Below are 18,717 nucleotides of genomic sequence, written 5' to 3'. Positions count from 1 at the left end.
TGGCCTTTTGTGACTCCTTTCACTTAGCATGTTTCCAAGGTTCATCCATGTAACAGTGTGTAACAGCACTTCATTGCTTTTGGTGGACAAATAATATTCCATTGTATGGCTAGCCTACATTTTATTGATCTATTTATCCACTGGTGGACATTTGGGTTGTTTCCACTTTTTGGCCCTTATGAATACTGCTGTGTGAACATTTGTGTACAGATTTTTATGTGGTTATATGTTTTCATTTCTCTTAAATATATACCTAGGTAGGGTGTTGTGGGCTGGATGGTAACTTAATGTCAAACTTGGACTGTTTTCCAAATGACTGCACCATTTTACATTCCTGCCAGCAGGATACGAGGGTTCCAATTTCTCCTTGTCCTTGTCAACACCTGTTATTTTCCAGTAACACAAACAGCCACTTGAATGAGTGTGGAGTGATATCTCATTGTGGTTTCCTTTCTTCCTTTTTAAGGGGGATTCCTGCCAAATATAATTTATTTAATCCATCTACGAAAAGTCTTTTTAAAATCAAAATTAACTTTTAATTGTTCACTGTAAAAAAAAAAAAACCTGACGTTTTTAATAAAGATAAAAAAGTAGAAAACCCAAATCACTCACAATCCCACCACCTAGGGAAAACTAGTGTATACTATGGAGCATCTCCTCTTAGATTCCTTCTTTATGCAGTATTCATTTTTAAGAGGAGAATTTGGTAGACTCAGTGAAACCAATTGATAGGCTTACGGGGGAGATATTTTTGAGCAAGAAGAACCCTGACCTTTCCCCTTCCCACCTGAGATGAGACCAGGATTGGGCCTCTTGGCTGCATCCCTGCGAAGTTCTGACCTATATGGTAAATGGAAGAAATGCTCTTCTTTCTGACCCCAGCTGTGTGTTGAGAAACGTATCTAACTTTTAGCAATGTAGCTGTTAGCAGTTGCTGAATGAAGGTCCCTGATGCCACTTAGACTCTGAGTAGGCCCTTGGGGTGTGGGTTGGTGGTGGCGAGGTTCTCTTACACCCTGAACCTAAGAAACTTTTGACATGTGCTGTGAGAGGCATACTTTCTTTTTTTAAGCATTGATCACATTGGACTCATTGGATGAAGGAAAAGATCATGCATGTTGCTACGCTGTCTTTGGTACATGACCCACATGTTGGCATTGATTTAAAAAAGGCAATCTTTTTCTAACAGCCAGCTGATTAAGAGTTCAGTGGTAACTTCTTATTTTCATAACAACTGAAATTGTCAAGAGTTCATTGTAGGGGTGCCTGGGTGGCTCAGTCCGTTGGGCATCTGACTTTGGCTCAGGTCATGATCTCAGAGTCCTGGGATCAAGCCCTGCATCGACCCCTCACTCAGTGGGGCGTCTGCTTCTCCCTCTGCCCCTCTCCCCCTCATTATCTCTCTCTCTCTCTCTTTCTCAAATGAATAAATAAAATCTTTTAAAAAAAGAGTTCATTGTAAATCCGTGGTTTGTACCTTAGAATCTTTTCTCCCTTATCAGCAGTGGTGTTCTACCTGGCAGCCAGGTAGCTAAGGCTAGTGCAGTCTATTTTATATTTTAGTTCTAATAATAAAAACTAAATATTGTGGAGCACTCACTGCATGTCAGGTGTCCTCTAGTCTTTTACATGGATTATTTCATTTCATCTTCAAAGCCACCTCACAAGGGACGATTCATCACTATCCCAGTATTATGGATAAGAAAGCTGAGATTACACATCTTGGCCGGGACATGCAGTGTGGCTGTGCTACCATTCCAGAAAATGGTACTTGCCTAAAACTCATAATGAACTAAAACAGGGAAACGATATGATTGAAGAAAGAAAGTTTGCTTGTCTGGACTGCCTGTACCACTCCCTTACTGAAAAGCTCCTTCTTCTGTTTTGTTGTTGGATGTTGCACACTGGGCTACCTCAGGGGAGGGTTGCCCGTACTACTTGGAAAGGAAGTCTAGAATTAAGTGAGGTAAACTTCTCCTGCAGGGGACACCACTCCAACTATATACTTTTGGCTACTTAAGCACTTTTCCTGGGAATGCACGTGAGGAGTGAGAAGAAGCTGGGATTGGTTCAACTCCTTTATCTTGATCTCGCCATCCCGAGACATCAGGTCATGAGAGGAATGAGAGCAGTGCACTGGGAGCCTTAGGAGGGTGGGGTGGTAGCTCGGGCATGGGAGCCCTTGGACGGGCCTTGTTGGGGAGTCGGACGCTCTGTGAGTGGTCTAGGGCATGGGGGCAGAAGGTCACCATTAACCACCAGCCCGCCATGAGCCAGGTGCTGCGCTCAGCTCTTCTTGGAGGTTGTGTCATAACAAGCGCTGTTGTCGTAAATAGCTAATAAAATTCTATTTTATTCTGACCACCACTCAGTGCGGAAGGTGTTATTAAGTGCCCAAAACCCTTTTGGAAAAGAGCGGGTGTGAATAGTTAAGACTGTCATCCCTGTTGAATGGACATATTTGCAGTCTCAGAGAGATGAAATAATGTGTTTCCCAATCCCCAAATGACAGAGCCAGGGCTGCAGTTCTGCTGTGATTCCAGAGGCCGTGTGAGTATATATTTAGTTAATTTTCTGGAGCCCATGAATCTAAGTCCCGTGCACTCTTGTGGGACCATGGTGTGGGGTTGGAGCAAGCAGTCCGCTGGCCTAGTCGGGAGGCGGCCAGGATTCGATGATTGCTGACTTCATGTCCCATCTTTTACCAAAAACTAATTGGAATGAGTTGAGAGTTTTAAGCAGTCTTTCTTTCTTTCTTTCTTCCTTTCTTTCTTTCTTTCTTTCTTTCTTTCTTTCTTTCTTTCTTTCTTTCTTTCTTTCTTTCTTTCTTTCTTTCTTTCTTTCTTTCTTTCTTTCTTTCTTTCTTTCTTTCTTTCTTCTTTCTTTCTTTCTTTCTTTCTTTCTTTCTTTTTTAAAAGATTTTATTTATTTATTTGACAGAGAGAGACACAGCAAGAGAGGGAACACAAGCAGAGGGGGAGTGGGAGAGGGAGAAGCAGGCTTCCCGAGGAGCAGGGAGCCCGATGTGGGGCTTGATCCCAGGACCCCGGGATCACGGCCTGAGCCGAAGGCAGACAGACGCCTAATGACTGAGCCACCCAGGCGTCCCTTAAGCAGTGTTTCTAAAGCCTTTAGTGGTTAGGGACTCAGGATTAGGGTCAGACCTAGGTTGGAATTCAGACCTCGGGCTACTTATATATACTCCATATGCTTTTATTTGTGAGGAGGGGATGATACTGCCCATTTGACAGAGTTGTTGGGATGATAATGCTTAGTACGTGGTAAATGCTCAAGAAACGTTAGCTATTACTGTTATTACCACCTATGGATGCCCTTTTGTACTCCCCTGACACTTTTTTTTCTTTTTAAAGATTTATTTATTATTTATTTATTTATTTATTTATTTGATGGGGGGCAGAGAGAGAGAGGGAGAGAGTCTTAAGCAGACTCTGTGCTGAGCATGGAGACCCACAGGGGGCTCAATCTCATGACTTGGAGATCACAACTTGAGCAGAAATCAGGAGTTGGCTGCTTAACTGACTGTACCACCCAGGCGCCCCTCCCCCTACTTTCTTATAGTCCCCCGGAGGGGCCTCCTGGACACCCTCTTCCGTTCACCCCTATTGAGACCCACTAGATTCAATGATTTTATGGAAAGGTATTCAGGAATTTCATTGATTCTGCTTTTGTTTGGAGTTTGCTGGTTGGATGCCTTCAGGCTCTGGGAGACTCATTTGCTGCACTGGGTCTCCCAAGGCTGTGTGTAGCTTCCATATTGACACCTGTCTGGGGCCAGAGCTGCTCTATCAATTCTTTATTAAGACCAGTTATTTTTTATTTATGATGCTTGTGTGTTCATTAAAAACGGCACTCCCTGTTGGGGATACCATCAAGGCTTTTAGCCAGTTTTTATCAGGTTGTTAGAGTAGATATGAATATTTTAATAGAGAGAAAGAGCAAAGCCTTCAACAGACTTAATTTGTTCTGGAATCTAAGTGACAGGCTTAACAGGGGTGCCAAGTAATTCAGTATAATCAGCCCAGATAGTGGAATAAGGAACACAATTCAATGGACCAGGGAGCTTTTCCAGAGAGGCCGCAAGGGGATTTTCTGCCCTTGAGCAGCTGTAAATCACTGTATCCTGCATCCTTTGAGTCCAGGTAAGCTCTTGCATAGCCACAGGCAGCTTCTAGCCCCTGTTAAGTTCCCAGGAAGCCAGGGGGAGCGTTTTTGCAGATTCCATTTTAACATTTATAGAATTCTTTTCCCAGGATGCTGATCTTATTAAATTATGTACAAAATGATGGATAAGTCAGGTCACTGCTGCCCATTAAAAGAATATTTGGGCCTCAGTCCTGATTGCAATCCTAGATGCCATGGCTGGTTTCTTGGTGTAGTTTAAAAATTAACCACTTGGGGGAGCTTTATGATTGAATTTTAAAATCCATATCTTTTTTTTTTTTTAATATGCGACTGAGATCCAGATGAATACCACCCCCCCCAACTCCAGTGACAAGCTACTGAAGCAAGCGATGGTTGCAGAAATACAATGATAAATCAACGTGAGTGGTTTTACTTTATTGGCAATTCCTCCCTCTGGATTTTGAAGTTATTCTTGATTTTTTAAAAGCTTCCCTTTCAAACTGAAGTAGTTTAAAGATAAAATAAAGAATAGCAGTACTTTCTGCTGTTTCTCGGATGAGTGTTCTGCATATGTATGCAGACATCAATGCATACTTAAATAAATGCTTGTCCCAGTTAATTTTTAATAGCCACAGCACCAGAAAAATCTCCTTTGAAGTTTTATGAACATGGTCAATTGCAAAGAAGATGAAATCACGAAACCAAATGTCTGAGCAGGGAATGCTGTTTTGCAGAGTATTCGCCATGTAACTCTCCATCACTCTTTCTCTCTTTCACATAGGTGGGGCCTGGAGAGGTCTAATGAAGGACAGTCCCTTGCTGCCCGGGCATATGTCCAGGTTCCAGATGGTCTTTGGGGTCTACCCAGATTTGGACAGTTTTGAAATAATGGAAAGCTAGTTAGGGTTCCTAATTAGGACATTTGCTAGAGAATGTTGTCACAATATGGACACACTATTAACCCATTTTACTATGGAATAAAATGAAACCAATTATAAATGCACATATACAAGTGTGACTCTATGTGCCCACCTGCCCGCCCAGAGGGAGCGGGAAAGTGTTTCTCAGAGGGGGATGGCTTGCTCATTGTCTAAAGCTCAGTGTTGTTCTGTTCTCTTCTTTTCTCCTCTTTGTCTTCTCCTTTTGAGTTGTCAAAGCATTCTAGAGTCTCTTCTCATTTACTTAGGGTTCAATTATTATATTAATATGGCTCTGCTATTTTGACAAAGCTTCTTTCTTAGTTTTCCTTCTCTCTCTCCGGAAGAGGAAGGGAGGAATGCCTTTCAGCCTTTTGTCCCTCGGGTGAAGGGCATCGCTGTCTCTGAGCAGCTGCTGCTGTCCCCGTATCTGCCTCCTTCCGTGCCATTTCCTCCCGCCCCCAGCGTGCTCAGGCTCACCTTGCCCCGCCGCTCTCTCCCTGGGCAGCCTGGCCTGGCTCCATGTGGGCAGCCCGCTCTGTCATCAGTGCTCCGTGAGGACAAGTCTCGGGTCCCCACTCCAGTGGGGACCCCCTTCCTCCCCTCCCCCCCAGTCACTTGTTCACCATCTTCATTGGTCACATCGATATGACTTTCACTGTCTGCTCAGTGGAGGAGAAATCTCGCTTCCTCAGGAACCCTGTTGCTCCCACCAGGAAGACTTTTCTTCAGGAGAAAAAAAAATTGCTGCTTGCTCCTATTTTTATTTTTTGGTCTTTGGCTTTCACAGAGTGGTTTTCAAACTTTTCTTTGTAACCATGGACTTTTTTTTTTTTTAATAAATCATACACAGAAGCCCAGACCCATCCATGCCTGACTTCAGAGAGCTCTGTGGCAGATTGTTCTTTAAGACAGCTAAAACCATTTCTGCTGACATCTTTTACAGTGGGACTCTGCTGCTTCTGCCATCAAGGGGTGGAATCTGTTTCTCGTCCCCTGGAATCTGGTGGCCTTTCCACTGGCTTAGACCATCAGAGTGGGGTGAGGGGCTGGTAGCGGTGCTGACTAGGTGCCAGCCCAGCTTCGAGCAGCCTTGCAGCTCCCACTTCCATCTTCACGGGTCCTTGCCCTAAGACGACAAGGTGAAGAAACCGCCCCTTCTGTCCTCTTGGGTCCTTACCCTCAGATCCCCAGGGGAAGAAGCTGCTGTACTCCGCCAGAGGATGAGAGGCCGTGGGGATGAGAACTGAGGCCACCTAGCCAACATCCGGGGCTGAGCGCTGTGCACATGAGGAGGCATGTCGGGCCTTCCAGGCCAGGTGACTCCCCAGCTGATGGCAGGAGGATGAGCGAGCCCACTAGAAAAGCAGAGGGACCATCCAGCAAAGTGCAGAATTAAGAGAAATAGTCAATTCTAAGCCACTACATTTTGGGCTTACATAGATGACTGAACTAGAAATAAAAATGGATGGCCGAAAGAGGTGCCCTTCAAGGAAAATCTTATGCTAAGTCTGCTGTGTGTGCGTAAGCCAGCTTATTTTTATTTATTTATTTATTTATTTATTTATTTATTTATTTATTTATTTATTTTTAAGATTTTATTTATTTATTTGAGAGAGAGAGAGAATGAGAGAGAGAGAGCATGAGAGGGAAGAGGGTCAGAGGGAGAAGCAGACTCCCTGCTGAGCAGGGAGCCTGATGTGGGACTCGATCCCGGGACTCCAGGATCATGACCTGAGCCGCAGGCAGTCGCTTAACCAACTGAGCCACCCAGGCGCCCAAGCCGGCTTATTTTTAATTATGAAATCAGTTTCTGAGCTATGACAGGGTAAACAGAGAAGAGACGGCTTCTAGCGGCCCCACGTTGCTGCCTCCCCCACCTGTCCTGCCCCCTGAGGACTCAGAGCGAAGGCATTTATCCATCAGGGCTGGGACACCGCACGACTCCAGGGGGCACCATTCACATGGTTGTCTGTATAGTTCACATTGTGGCCCTACCCGAGGTGGCAGTCAAGGAGGTGGCAGAGCTGGGATTTCAGATTCCCAAACCTGAACACTTCATTTTATATGACTTCATTAAACTTTTCACTTCTCTGAGCTACTTTATTTCTTCTATCTCTATCTCTGTATCCCAACGTCAGTCTATCTATTCCCCCATCCACCCATTCATCCGTCCATCCATCCATCCATCCATCTATCCATCCATCCGTCTACCCACCCATCCATCCCTGCCTCCTTCTACCTACCACTCACCTTGTCATCTATTTAGTCAAATCAGTGAAGGTATTGAGTGTTAATAATTAAGGTCTGAATTTCCAGTTTCTTGAAATATACGTGGAAACATGAATTCCCTAATGTGTATTCTTATTCTTAAGTTCATTTGAAATAAAAATTTTAATTACTGAATGTTTAAAACAACCGGAAAAGAAAATCATTTTCTAGAAACCCATGTGTCCACAATACAGATTTCATATTGTGACATATTTGCTTCAGATTTCTTTTGTCCCTCATTTTAAAAATGAAAATAGAATAATGAGGGTCAAAGCTCTGCCCCCTCTCTTTTACTTCTTTCCCTAGCTTAAAGATGGCATGTCATATCCATGTCACATTCCCATGCATGATTTTGCATATTTACTACATCTGTCTGTATTCATAAATAATATTTAGTATTATTTTGAGTTTTATAGGTTGTATTTACCATCAATATGCTTTTGCACCTTGCTTTTGCCCTTCAACACTATTTTTTTGAGATTTATTCATTTTGACATGTATACATCTAACTGAGGAGCCGTTAAGTTGTTTTACTTCTTTTGCAGTTACAATAATGCTGTAGTGAACATCTCAGAACAGTCTCCCTGTTCACAGGTGCATGAGCTTCTATAGGGCAGACACCGGGGAATGGAGCTGCATGTCTTCGCTTTCCTGTTCAAAATACTCTTCGAAGTGCTTGGGCCTGTTTACCTCCAACAACACTCTCCTGCATTTTCTATTTCCCCACATGCTCACTACAACTCATGTTATCTAGTGTGTATCAAATGGTATCTCATTTTTTATTTCTATTTCCCTGAGCATCATTGCATAGTTGTATAGGTCATTCAGATTTCCTTTTTGTGGAATGCTTAGTCATAACATCCTTCGCCTATTTTTCTACTGGATAGTCTTTGCCTTTCTTACTGATTCATTGGAAGTTTCTTGTTTCTGGTGTTGTTCTTAAATATTTTCTGGAAGCAGATCCTTTATCAGTTAATTGTATTGCAAGTACCTTATATGTCAACAAACACAGTTTAGCAAGCTCCATTCAGTCTCTTGCAACTGTGGGTCTTTTATGTCTCCTAAGTAAGCATTCAGAATGTTGTAAGTCATTACATATTACTGGTCATTACCTATTACTAGGTCAGTCAGACATGGCCAAAAACCAACATGGTAAGGAGTAAGGCATTGCTAATGACCTCATTTACCAGACCTGTATTTCTCTTCTCACTAACCTTTGCTTATCAAAATCACACTCTAGCAACTGCTGAGTCAGCACAAGGAACTAAAAGGCTTGTTCCTGGTGGTAACTAATGAGTCAAATCAATGAAAGAGAATTAATTCATGATAAGTCTATCCTACCTAAAACAGGCCAATCCTAAGCATAAATAACCCACATTACATTTCATGTGTCCTGGAGAGAATAAGTTCATTTAATTGAGTCTTCTCAGCCAGCTGCATCAACAGCTTCAGTAATGACCTGGAGGTAGTGACCTATAACACTGTGGGACCAGTGGCCCTAGGGTAGGTCATGGAATCTGTATATTAAAAAGCTACTGCAGAGGATTATGCTAATAATCTCTGAATTAGGCCATCTGGTTTTCTGGGCACCACTCTGCCTTTACTATAGGGCTACCTTCTGTGGAAGAGGGTATTTTTCCCCAAGACAAGGCAGGAAGCAGATCCAGGTATGGGAAGAGGATCCCAGGGAAGAACAGGAGCTTCCTCCCTGTCTCAGGTACCCCCTACAGACTAACTTCCTATCCGAAAATCTGTCTTATTCCCATTAATTGCCATTAGGAGTCTTCACAACTCTTGCCACCACTCTGGCCTAAATGAAACAAACACAACAGCATACAATCCATTGCACCTCCTCCAAAGTGAGACCACACATGAGACCTGGGGGATTGTTTTCTTACTGCTAACCTGGGAACTGGTTCCCTGAGTCCTAAGATTTTTATTTTATTTCGTTTTTCGAAATGTGCTCTAAGTCTAATGATCCATTTAAAAGAACAGTCACAGCCACTAAACCTCTTGGAATAGAACCCTTAAGACTTTGTGTGACTCTGTGTTTTGCTAATGTTGTCAGGATGATCCTTGGGTTGTTCCAGAGTCAGGCAGAAGGAACACACGGGTGGGTCTGAAGGAAGATGTGGGTAATTATCAAGTCCAGCAGCTCCTCCTGTTGAGCCTTTGTTGCCTGCAGAGTTCTGTGACTTCCGGAAGTGGTTGTTAGGGATGGACCAACAGTTTTCTGTGCTGCCTAAGCTAAGGAAGCATTATGCTGAAACATAGTTTTTGAAGTGTCACTTTAACAGAGTAACAGGACCATCCTAATCCTTGACTGCTTTAGTTCTCCAAGGAGCACAGAAGCCTCCAAGGAGTTGGCCAGTTTGCATGGGAAAATGATTCTGGCCCTTCCTTCCTGCAGATCAAGTTGCCCTGCCCCTGCAGGGCAAAGGGGTGCTTACACCCTTTCCATGTTCTACTCACACTGTTGTGTGCTATGGAGTCTGACATCAGCTACAGAATAGAGTCCTTCATGGGGTTGCATTAACTCTCAGACTAAATTCTTCTTCTCTGTTTTCCTCTTTCAGTTCTTTCCAGAGCCTCCTATGGAGAGAGCCAGTGTTCAAATCCTATCACTTGCTAGCTGTGTGACCTTAGGCAAGTCCTTTAACCTCTTAGAGCCCCAGCTTTTTCTTCTTTATTTTATTTCTTTATTTTTTTTAAAAGATGTTTTCATGTATTTGACAGAGAGAGCAGGAGAACACAGGCAGGGGGAGTGGCAGAGGGAGAGGGAGAAGCAGGCTTCCCGTTGAACTGGGAGCCCGATGCAGGACTCGATCCCAGGACCCTGGGATCGTGACCTGAGCCAAAGACAGACGCTTAACGACTGAGCCATCCAGGTGCCCCAGCTTTTTCTTCTTCTTCTTCTTCTTCTTCTTCTTCTTCTTTCTTCTTTCTTCTTTCTTCTTTCTTCTTTCTTCTTTCTTCTTTCTTCTTTGTTCTTCTTTCTTCTTTTCTTCTTTCTTCTTTCTTCTTCCTTTTCTTCTTCCTTTTCTTCTTCTTCTTTTCTTTTCTTCCTTTTTTAAAGATTTTATTTATTTATTTGACAGAGAGAGAGCACAAGTAGGCAGAGCAGCAGGCAGAGGGAGAGGGAGAAGCAGGCTCTCCCCTGAGCAGGGAGCCCGATGCGGGGCTCGGTCTCAGGACCCTGGGATCATGACTTGAGCCGAAGGCAGACGCTTAACTGACTGAGCCACCCAGGCATCCCATCTCTTCTTTAAAATAAGAATAATAGTAGTGCCAATCTCATAAGGTAGAATCAGGACTGGTAATTTGTAGGGCTCAGTGTAAATGAAAATGTGGGGCCCTTTATCAAAAAATTATTAAGAATTTCAAAGTAGTGGTCGCAGAATGTGACACCAAGTGTGGGGCCCTTCTAAGCACATGACCCTGTGTGACTGCATAGATTACACACCCACGAAACCATGGAATCAATGAGATAGGTAGTATTACTATTACTCCTATGAGTTTGTGTCTTCTGTTTCCTTTTTGTGCTCTAGGTTTGCCAGGAATAGCCAAACATGCCCTCCATCGAAATACGCACACATGTACTTATTATTCAGTTGTTCTTAGGGTCCCTTAAGTCTGTTGAGTTTGCTTTTCTTTTTTTCTTTGCTTGAACCTAATAACAGAAATCATTAGGTATAAGGTTCTGATTTCATTCAGAATGCCTCAGTTTGTACATTCCACTTTTCCTTTGATCCTTCTCCATGTTCATACTTTTGTATTCTCCTTATTTCCATGTTGTTCCATGGTTTTCCTAAGTTTTTAAAAAGAAAATCATGAAATCAGAGAAGGAGACAAACCATAAGAGACTCCTAACTATAGGAAACAAACTGAGGGCTGCTGGAGGGGAGGTGGGTGGGGGGGTGGGGTAATAGGGTGATGGGCATTAGGGAGGGCACGTGATGTAATGAGCACTGGGCGCTATAGACAACGGACGGATCACTGACCTCTACCTCTGAAACTAATAATACATTACACTATATGTTAATTGAATTTAAATAAAATAAAATTAAAAGAAAGTCCTTTAAAAAATTAATGAGATGGTAATTCCTTGTTAACAATTAAAACAGATGCTCAAGAAGGAAACGGGGGCTAGCAAGGGAGGAAATGGGATGGAACCAAGAACTGGAGAGAAAGACAGAAGAGAGATTTCGAGGGCTTAAGTGTTTTGGTGACTGGGGTTTGGTTCATAATAATTACAGCTGACCTGCCGTGCGGAGGACTTTCCAGAGCTCGTCTCATTTGATCCTCACAATGACCTGAGAACGAGAGATGGGGTTGTTTTCCCTGGTAAACAAGAGAGAAACAGAGGCATGAGACGTCAAGTAACTTGCCTCAGGCCACAGAGCTAGTCAGTGTTGGCTCAAAAGAGGAACTGCTCGGGCGGACAGACTCATACAGGGCTGTGTGTGTTCTGTTGTGGTGGCTGTTAACTGTGACCGCAGCGCGTTGAAGTCAGTGCCAGTCCTTTTGTCATTTCATCCCTACGTCCTTCATTATGCATTTCTAGAAAATACGGGCATTCTCTTATGGGACTGTAGCACCATAATGATACCTGACAAAATTAGCAGTAATTCTTTGATATTACATGTAACCCAATCCTATCCAAATTCCACTGATTGTCTCCAAAAGGTAATTTTTTAAATCTTGATTCATACATACCAGGATGCAAATAATGATCTCTATATTGCCATGCTTGTTATATTTCTTAACTTTATTTTCATCTAGGGCAGACTCATCTTTTAAAAAAAATGTCATTAACTGAAAAAGCCTGGTCAACTGTTCTATAGAGGTCCCCAATTGGGGTTTGTTTGCTCCTCCTTGATACTACTTGACTTGCAAGAACCTGTTGTTTTAATTCCTACACTGTATGTCGCCTCTCTTCGAGGTGTTGTTCTGGGTCAAGCAAAAAGCAGACCTCCTTTTTGAAATCTCTTTGAAAGATATCCAGAAAAATTGATTTTGTTTCTCAGTGCTTTTCCTTTGGATTTTTGGATTTGTTTTTAAGTATTAGTCTTGTATTTCCCCTAGGGATGGATCATCATTTAACTCTTTTCTCTGCTGTTTTATGTTTTGTGTACAGCTTTTCCCTTCTTTAAAAATGCTTTAGTGAACATCTTTGCAAATATAATACTTTTTATCATTTCATTAAGATACTTTTTGTCATTTCTAATTCAGTTAGGGTGTCAAAAGTTATGATCATTTTAGTGGTTCAGAAAATTACTTTCCATAGGAATGCATTTTTTTTTACATTAAAAAATTAAAACTTAAGGTTTCTCAGATTCAGTTGCAAGATCCCATGGGTTCTTTGGGTAACCACAGATTCAGGGGTGAGTGTATAATTGAAGATTTGTCCCTATAATCTTTCCTAATATTTTTTCAAAGAAATGACAAAAGAGATTGCATTGCATGACCCACAACAACAGGTCCAAGAGAGGCAACATACAGTGTAGGGAGGAAATGAAGATAATTGAAATGATGTCCAGACATACTGGCTTAGTATGTCACAATATTGTGATGTGGGCTTATTTTAGTACACCTGTTTTAAAGATTTTATTTTTAAGTAATCTCCACACCCAACATGGGGCTTGAACCCACAACCCCAAGATCAAGAGTCTCCTGCTCCACCGACTGAACCACCAGGCGCCCAGGACACCTGTTTTAAAGGAGATTTTGTTTTGGTATGATCTAGTGGATTCTAGGTTGGTTATTTAATGAATTCTACCAAGAGCCAATCCATTTCAAAAAGATCCTTAGTCTGTTTAAGCATCTAAAGCAAAGTAAAAACAAGAAACGAAAAATCCCAGTATCTGCTGTCTGTTACATCCCAGGTGGTTGATTTTTGTTGCTTTGCTTTTTTCATTAGATGAAATTTTGCAGGTGTCTTTTGTGCTTAGGAATCAAGTGTGTATTACAGTGCTGATTTCACAGAAAGGATACGGTCATTTGAATGTCAGTCTTCCTGATTCTCTCACACCCTCGTGCCTGCCTTGTTACCTAAGTCGGTAGCATCTTTTCTCATTCATGTGATACTGTGGCTGTATTAATCAGAGATCAGTTAAGCTGCTGTAACAAAGATAAAAGTATAGTGGTTTAAATAATGTAGAAACTGACTTTCCTCTCATACAGCAGTTACATGGTGGTCCAGGTAGATGGGACAGCTCTGCTCTCTGCAGTCATTCAGGAACTTGGGCTCTTCCAAGCTTTTAAATCTGTCATCCCTTAGGATATAGCCATTGTCTGTGTGACTGAACACACACATATACACACCCTGGAATATTACTCAGCCATCAGAAAGAAGGAAATCTTGCCATTTGCCATGATGTGAATGGAACTAGAGGGTATTATGCTAAACAAAATAAGTCAGTCAGAGAAAGACAAATATATGATTTCATTCATATGTGGAATTTAAGAAACAAAACAGATGAACATAGGGGAAGGGAAGGAAAAATGAAATAAGATAAAAACAGAGAGGGAGGGCGCCTGGGTGGCTCAGTCGTTAAGCGTCTGCCTTTGGCTCAGGTCATGATCCCAGGGTCCTGGGATCGAGCCCCACATCAGGCTCTCTGCTCGGCAGGAAGCCTGCTTCTCCCTCTCCCACTCCCCCTGCTTGTGTTCCCTCTCTCGCTGTGTCTCTCTCTGTCAAATAAATAAAATCTTAAAAACAACAACAGAGAGGGAGGCAAACCATAAGACACTCTTAAATATAGAGAACAAACTGAGGGTTTCTGGAGGGGAGGTGGGTGGGGGGATGGGGCTAACTAGGTGATGGGCATTAAGACACTTGTTGGGATGAGCGCTGGGTGTTGTACGTGGGTGGTGAATCACTGGATTCTGCTCCTGAAACCAGTGCTGCACTGTATGTTAACTGACTTGAATTTAAATTAAAAAGCAAAAGAAGAAAGAAAGGATTCAGTGAGAGGTCCTCCATGCTGGATTTATTAAATGATTTGTTCAAGTTCGATAAATCATGATGGTCTTCTTATAGTTATTATTATGTCTGTTCATTTTTTTAAACTCTTGAGTTTATCTCCAAAAAAGAAGTAGTAAGTTTTCATAGTGTAAGCATGCATCTGTTAGGGGTTGCTGCATTCTCTTACGTCTCCTATACCTGCTTTGCTCCTTCCTGCATCCTGTTCATATGTTTATATATTCAGATTGTGTACTGGTTCCTGTTTGATTTCTTGGGTAAGCATCTACTGACGACTTTATATTCTAAATCACATAGACTAGCCTAGTTAGTGTGAACTCTATAGCTTGTTTCAGAAGTTGAGTACATTTGTTTCCAAATGCCCTCAATCCCATGCAGCCATTTTGAAGGGATCAAGCTGGCCAGAAGAAATCTCTCTATGGATAGCTAGCTAGGCAAAGTAATAAAAATGGAAAACACAGGGATGATACATGGCTGCTTTAACCTCAGGGTATCTCTCTCTTGCATCATTGCAGTGACCCTGAATTATATTTTTCAGGTCTAATTTGGGGATATATTTGCAGAGTTCTGCTTCTCTGATCTCATGCAGATAACCTTAAGACCACAATTGCTCCTCTTCTCTTCTAGGGGCCACTCCGTGAGTCCCATATGACTGTAGGGACACTTCCCTCTTTCCCCTCTTGCCACCCACTACTTACAGAGCTGACATGCTGCTGTGTTGTACCATTGTGCTATCCTGAGTATGTGGCATTCAGCCTGGCTCCAATGACATGAAACAAGGGGGTGTGTATGCCTTTTTCAAACTTGAGACTAGCAAAAGACAAAACCCCCTTTTGTTTGAAACCATTGGAAATGTAGTTTTGAGTTCTTGTTCTTTTAGAGAAACTGTGGGGTGGGCTCTTTTCTTCCCCACACCCCCACCCACTGGCTGCTGTAGTTTTGCATGGAGTAATTGAGCAAGTGAAATACCAAACCCATAAAAGGTAGCATTATCAAAGTGAATGAACGAACGCTTACCTAGCAGAACTGTAAGACATGGAAAAATAGGAAGACAAGTTAATGATCTAGAAATTGTATAGCTTTGCTGTCTTAGAATCATGGGAAATGGAACATATGGCATTGGGTCATTTTTTGCATTGATATGAAAAGAAAATGAGTTTATTTTACAAATAAATGGAGTTTGTGTTTCTGTTTGCTATTCATGACTGTAATGTTTACTTCTCTTGAAATAGAAATATGTCACCTAAATATTAAATATAGAGAAAGATTTTTTCAGCTATTAATGAAGAATTTCTTCTTTATATGCCATGCCTTCATCCACTTCAATAAACATTTTATGCTTTTCTTTTCGTTTGCTATTACTTTGCCTGATGAGGCTGTCTGTGAACAGAGGCATCTTAAGAAAAAAAAAGGTGGGGGGGAATTGGTGAAAAGACAGACATGTTAAAATTGTTATTTGCCTGAGTCTTAGAATTTCAGACTAAGGCCTAGAATCAAATTCACTTCATTTTCTCATGGATTTTAAGATATAACAGTGTTTCTGTTTTTTATTTTGAAATTCAGAATAGCCCCAGAATTCCATTAAGGTTGCCATTAAAAATTTACCACATGCATTGTCACTGTAGTGAACATTTAGTATTTTTTATCTCCACAGCATCCCTTACTTCAGAAGCCTTCTTTTCCTTGTAGAAACCACCTCTGCCCTATTCTCAGTTCATGTGACCCAAGCCCGGCCAACTGAAGTCCCCAAGTTAGTCCAAGTCAGTTACAAGACTTTAGAGAAAAAGTTCTCTGCCTGTTGAAATTGCTGGCTAGTGGATGGAACTGGAGGGTGTTATGCTGAGTGAAATAAGTCAATCAGAGAAAGACATGTATCATATGACCTCAGTGATATGAGAAATTCTTAATCTCAGGAAACAAACTGAGTGTTGCTGGAGTGGTGGGGGGTGGGAGGGATGGGGTGGCTGGGTGATAGACATTGGGGAGGGTATGTGCTATGGTGAGCGCTGTGAATTGTGCAAGACTGTTGAATCACAGATCTGTACCTCTGAAACAAAGAATGCAACATATGTTAAGAAAAAAGAAAAAGAAGAAGATAGCAGGAGGGGAAGAATGAAGGGGAGTAAGTCAGAGGGGGAGACGAACCATGAGAGACGATGCACTCTGAAAAACAAACTGAGGGTTCTAGAGGGGAGGGGGGTGGGGGGATGGGTTAGCCTGGTGATGGGTATTAAAGAGGGCACGTTCTGCGTGGAGCACTGGGTGTTATGCACAAAGAATGAATCATGGAACACTACATCAAAAACTAATGATGTAATATATGGTGATTAACATAACAATAAAAAAATTAAAAGAAAAAAAGAAATTGCTGGCTAAAGGGGCACCTGGGTGGCTCAGCCATTAAGCGTCTGCCTTCAGCTCAGGTCATGATCCCAGGGTCCTGGGATCGAGCCCCACATCGGGCTCCCTGCTCTGCGGGAAGCCTGCTTCTCCCTCTCCCACTCCCCCTGCTTGTGTTCCCTCTCTCGCTATGTCTCTCTTTGTCAAATAAATAAATAAATTAATTTAAAAAAAAAGAAATTGCTGGCTAGAGATGCAGGATGAAGCTGGCAGAGGTGATCTAGGCTTCTGCATGGTGAGAGTCTCCTGAGACTGAAGCCAACTCAGAGAAAATTGACCCAAGAGGTGGAGCAAGATTTCTGGCCATATTGTTTGAATACCTGTGCCTGAAGTGATATTTACGCCTTACTACTGAATTTCTTATTTTCCCCCTCAAAATATTCTGAGTCCGTTTCATCCACTTACAGTTGGAAGAGTTCTGGCCAATAGAGTCATCATCATTTTCCTCAGGGAGCATTTTGTTCAACACCCGGATCATTGCATATTAACCACTTCACATATAATATGAAAATAGAGTATTAATAGAACAGTAAAATTAGCAGGGTCACTTGACAGCTTTCTCCCCAGTGCAGAACTCCTTTCCTCAGGATCCTTTACTGATAGTCACCCTAGAATCAAAATCACTTCATTTCTTCAAGGATTTCAAGACACACTAAGGTTTTTGTTTTCTATTCTGAGTTTCAAAATAAGTCCTGAATTCCATTATGGTCTTTACTTTAAAAAGTACACCCAATTCACCATGCAAGATAGCTTGCTATCTTACAAAGTAGTGCATTCCAATTTGGAAAGTTCTCATTCTCAAGGTTTTTTCTTCTATTGAGTTGAAATAGGTTTTATATTTATTTCACTCATTGGTCCCAATTCTGCTTGAAACCATTCAGATTACAGCAAAGCCCCCCTTCCACAAGATAACACTTCAGATATTTGAAATACCAATCCTATCTCTACTCTGTCTTCTTTGCTCCCAGCTACATAACTTCAGTTTCTTCTCCCATCCTTCATAAATTGGGGCTATCCAGACCACCTTGTTTACCCTCACCTTAATTTCTGTTTGTTAAATGTTCCTTCGATATGGGACCAGCACTGAGTTGGCACCTCCTTTGTTTTCCTCTAGATACTTATATGAGTGCGGCCTTATACTAAATTATATTTTGGGACTTCTATTTCCCACCCGCAGTTTCTGATTTATAGTAAGCTTGCTGTACCCTCGTCCTTTCTTTCCCTCCCAACTTTTTTTTTTTTTTTTTTTTGGTCCAGACAGTTCTTAAGCCAGGTCTGTGTTTGAGTTTCGATTTTTTGAATCTGTACTAGGATTTTACAAACAACCATAAGCTTTCCTTTCCTAAATATCCAGCACCATGTGAAGGATATTGTTTTGCCCATGTGTTTCTGCCTCATTTGCAACCTCTGTTGTGTAGAATTGATGGAAGATTCAGTCACTGACACTTGGGCCATTGAAATAGCCCACTGACTAGATAAGAGTATTCATTTGATCAATTAGGAGCTGCATTCAGATCTGGGGGTAAGAAAGAATCTAAAAGAATGGCTTAACTACACATAAAGTCATGTGGAGAGAGCCAGCCTAGAGCTGGTGTGATGTTTGCACAAAGACATTAAGGGCTCAGGCACCTTCTGTATTATGTTCCACCACCCCAGTGTCTGCCTTCTGCTCTCAACATTGCCTCCTGGTCTAAGATTGTGCTTTCTAACATCTTTTGTCATGTTCCAGATGGGTAGGAGGGACAAAAGGTTGCTTTTCCCAATAAAACAAGCTCCTTTTAAAGAGTTCCCCCAAATCCCCACCATCCTTTCATTTCTGTTTCATTGGATAGTATTAAATCATGTGGGCATAACTAGCCACAAGGGAAGTTGGGAAATAGGACCTTTATTCTGGGTAGCAGCATAGCCAGCCAAAAATTGGGATTCTGCTACTAATAAAGGAAAATGGATATTTTGGAGACCACCAACCCCATTCATGGACAGCTATATTGAAATATTTTC

General features: G+C 41.9%; 1 protein-coding gene across 4 annotated transcripts in view; it reads left to right on the top strand.

The window, feature by feature from the left end:
• LOC113914562 overlaps positions 1 to 18,717 on the top strand; it is a 177,234-nt gene that overhangs the window by 28,827 nt on the left and 129,690 nt on the right. The window contains exons 2-3 of one of the 4 annotated variants that reach the window (XR_003517482.1): positions 4,485 to 4,562; positions 4,925 to 5,140. The exons of 2 other annotated variants lie outside the window; for them this stretch is intronic. The gene's annotated coding sequence lies outside the window, so the exon portion shown is untranslated. Of the gene's footprint in view, positions 1 to 4,478; positions 4,563 to 4,924; positions 5,141 to 18,717 lie in introns of those variants that run through there. One more of the 4 variants, XR_004819403.1, reaches the window with a different exon arrangement.

This window comes from Zalophus californianus, chromosome 11 (assembly GCF_009762305.2).
Source record: "Zalophus californianus isolate mZalCal1 chromosome 11, mZalCal1.pri.v2, whole genome shotgun sequence".
Taxonomy (NCBI): Eukaryota; Metazoa; Chordata; class Mammalia; order Carnivora; family Otariidae; genus Zalophus; species Zalophus californianus.
Note: the sequence above shows the minus strand (reverse complement) of the source record. Positions and strands in the feature narration are given on the sequence as shown.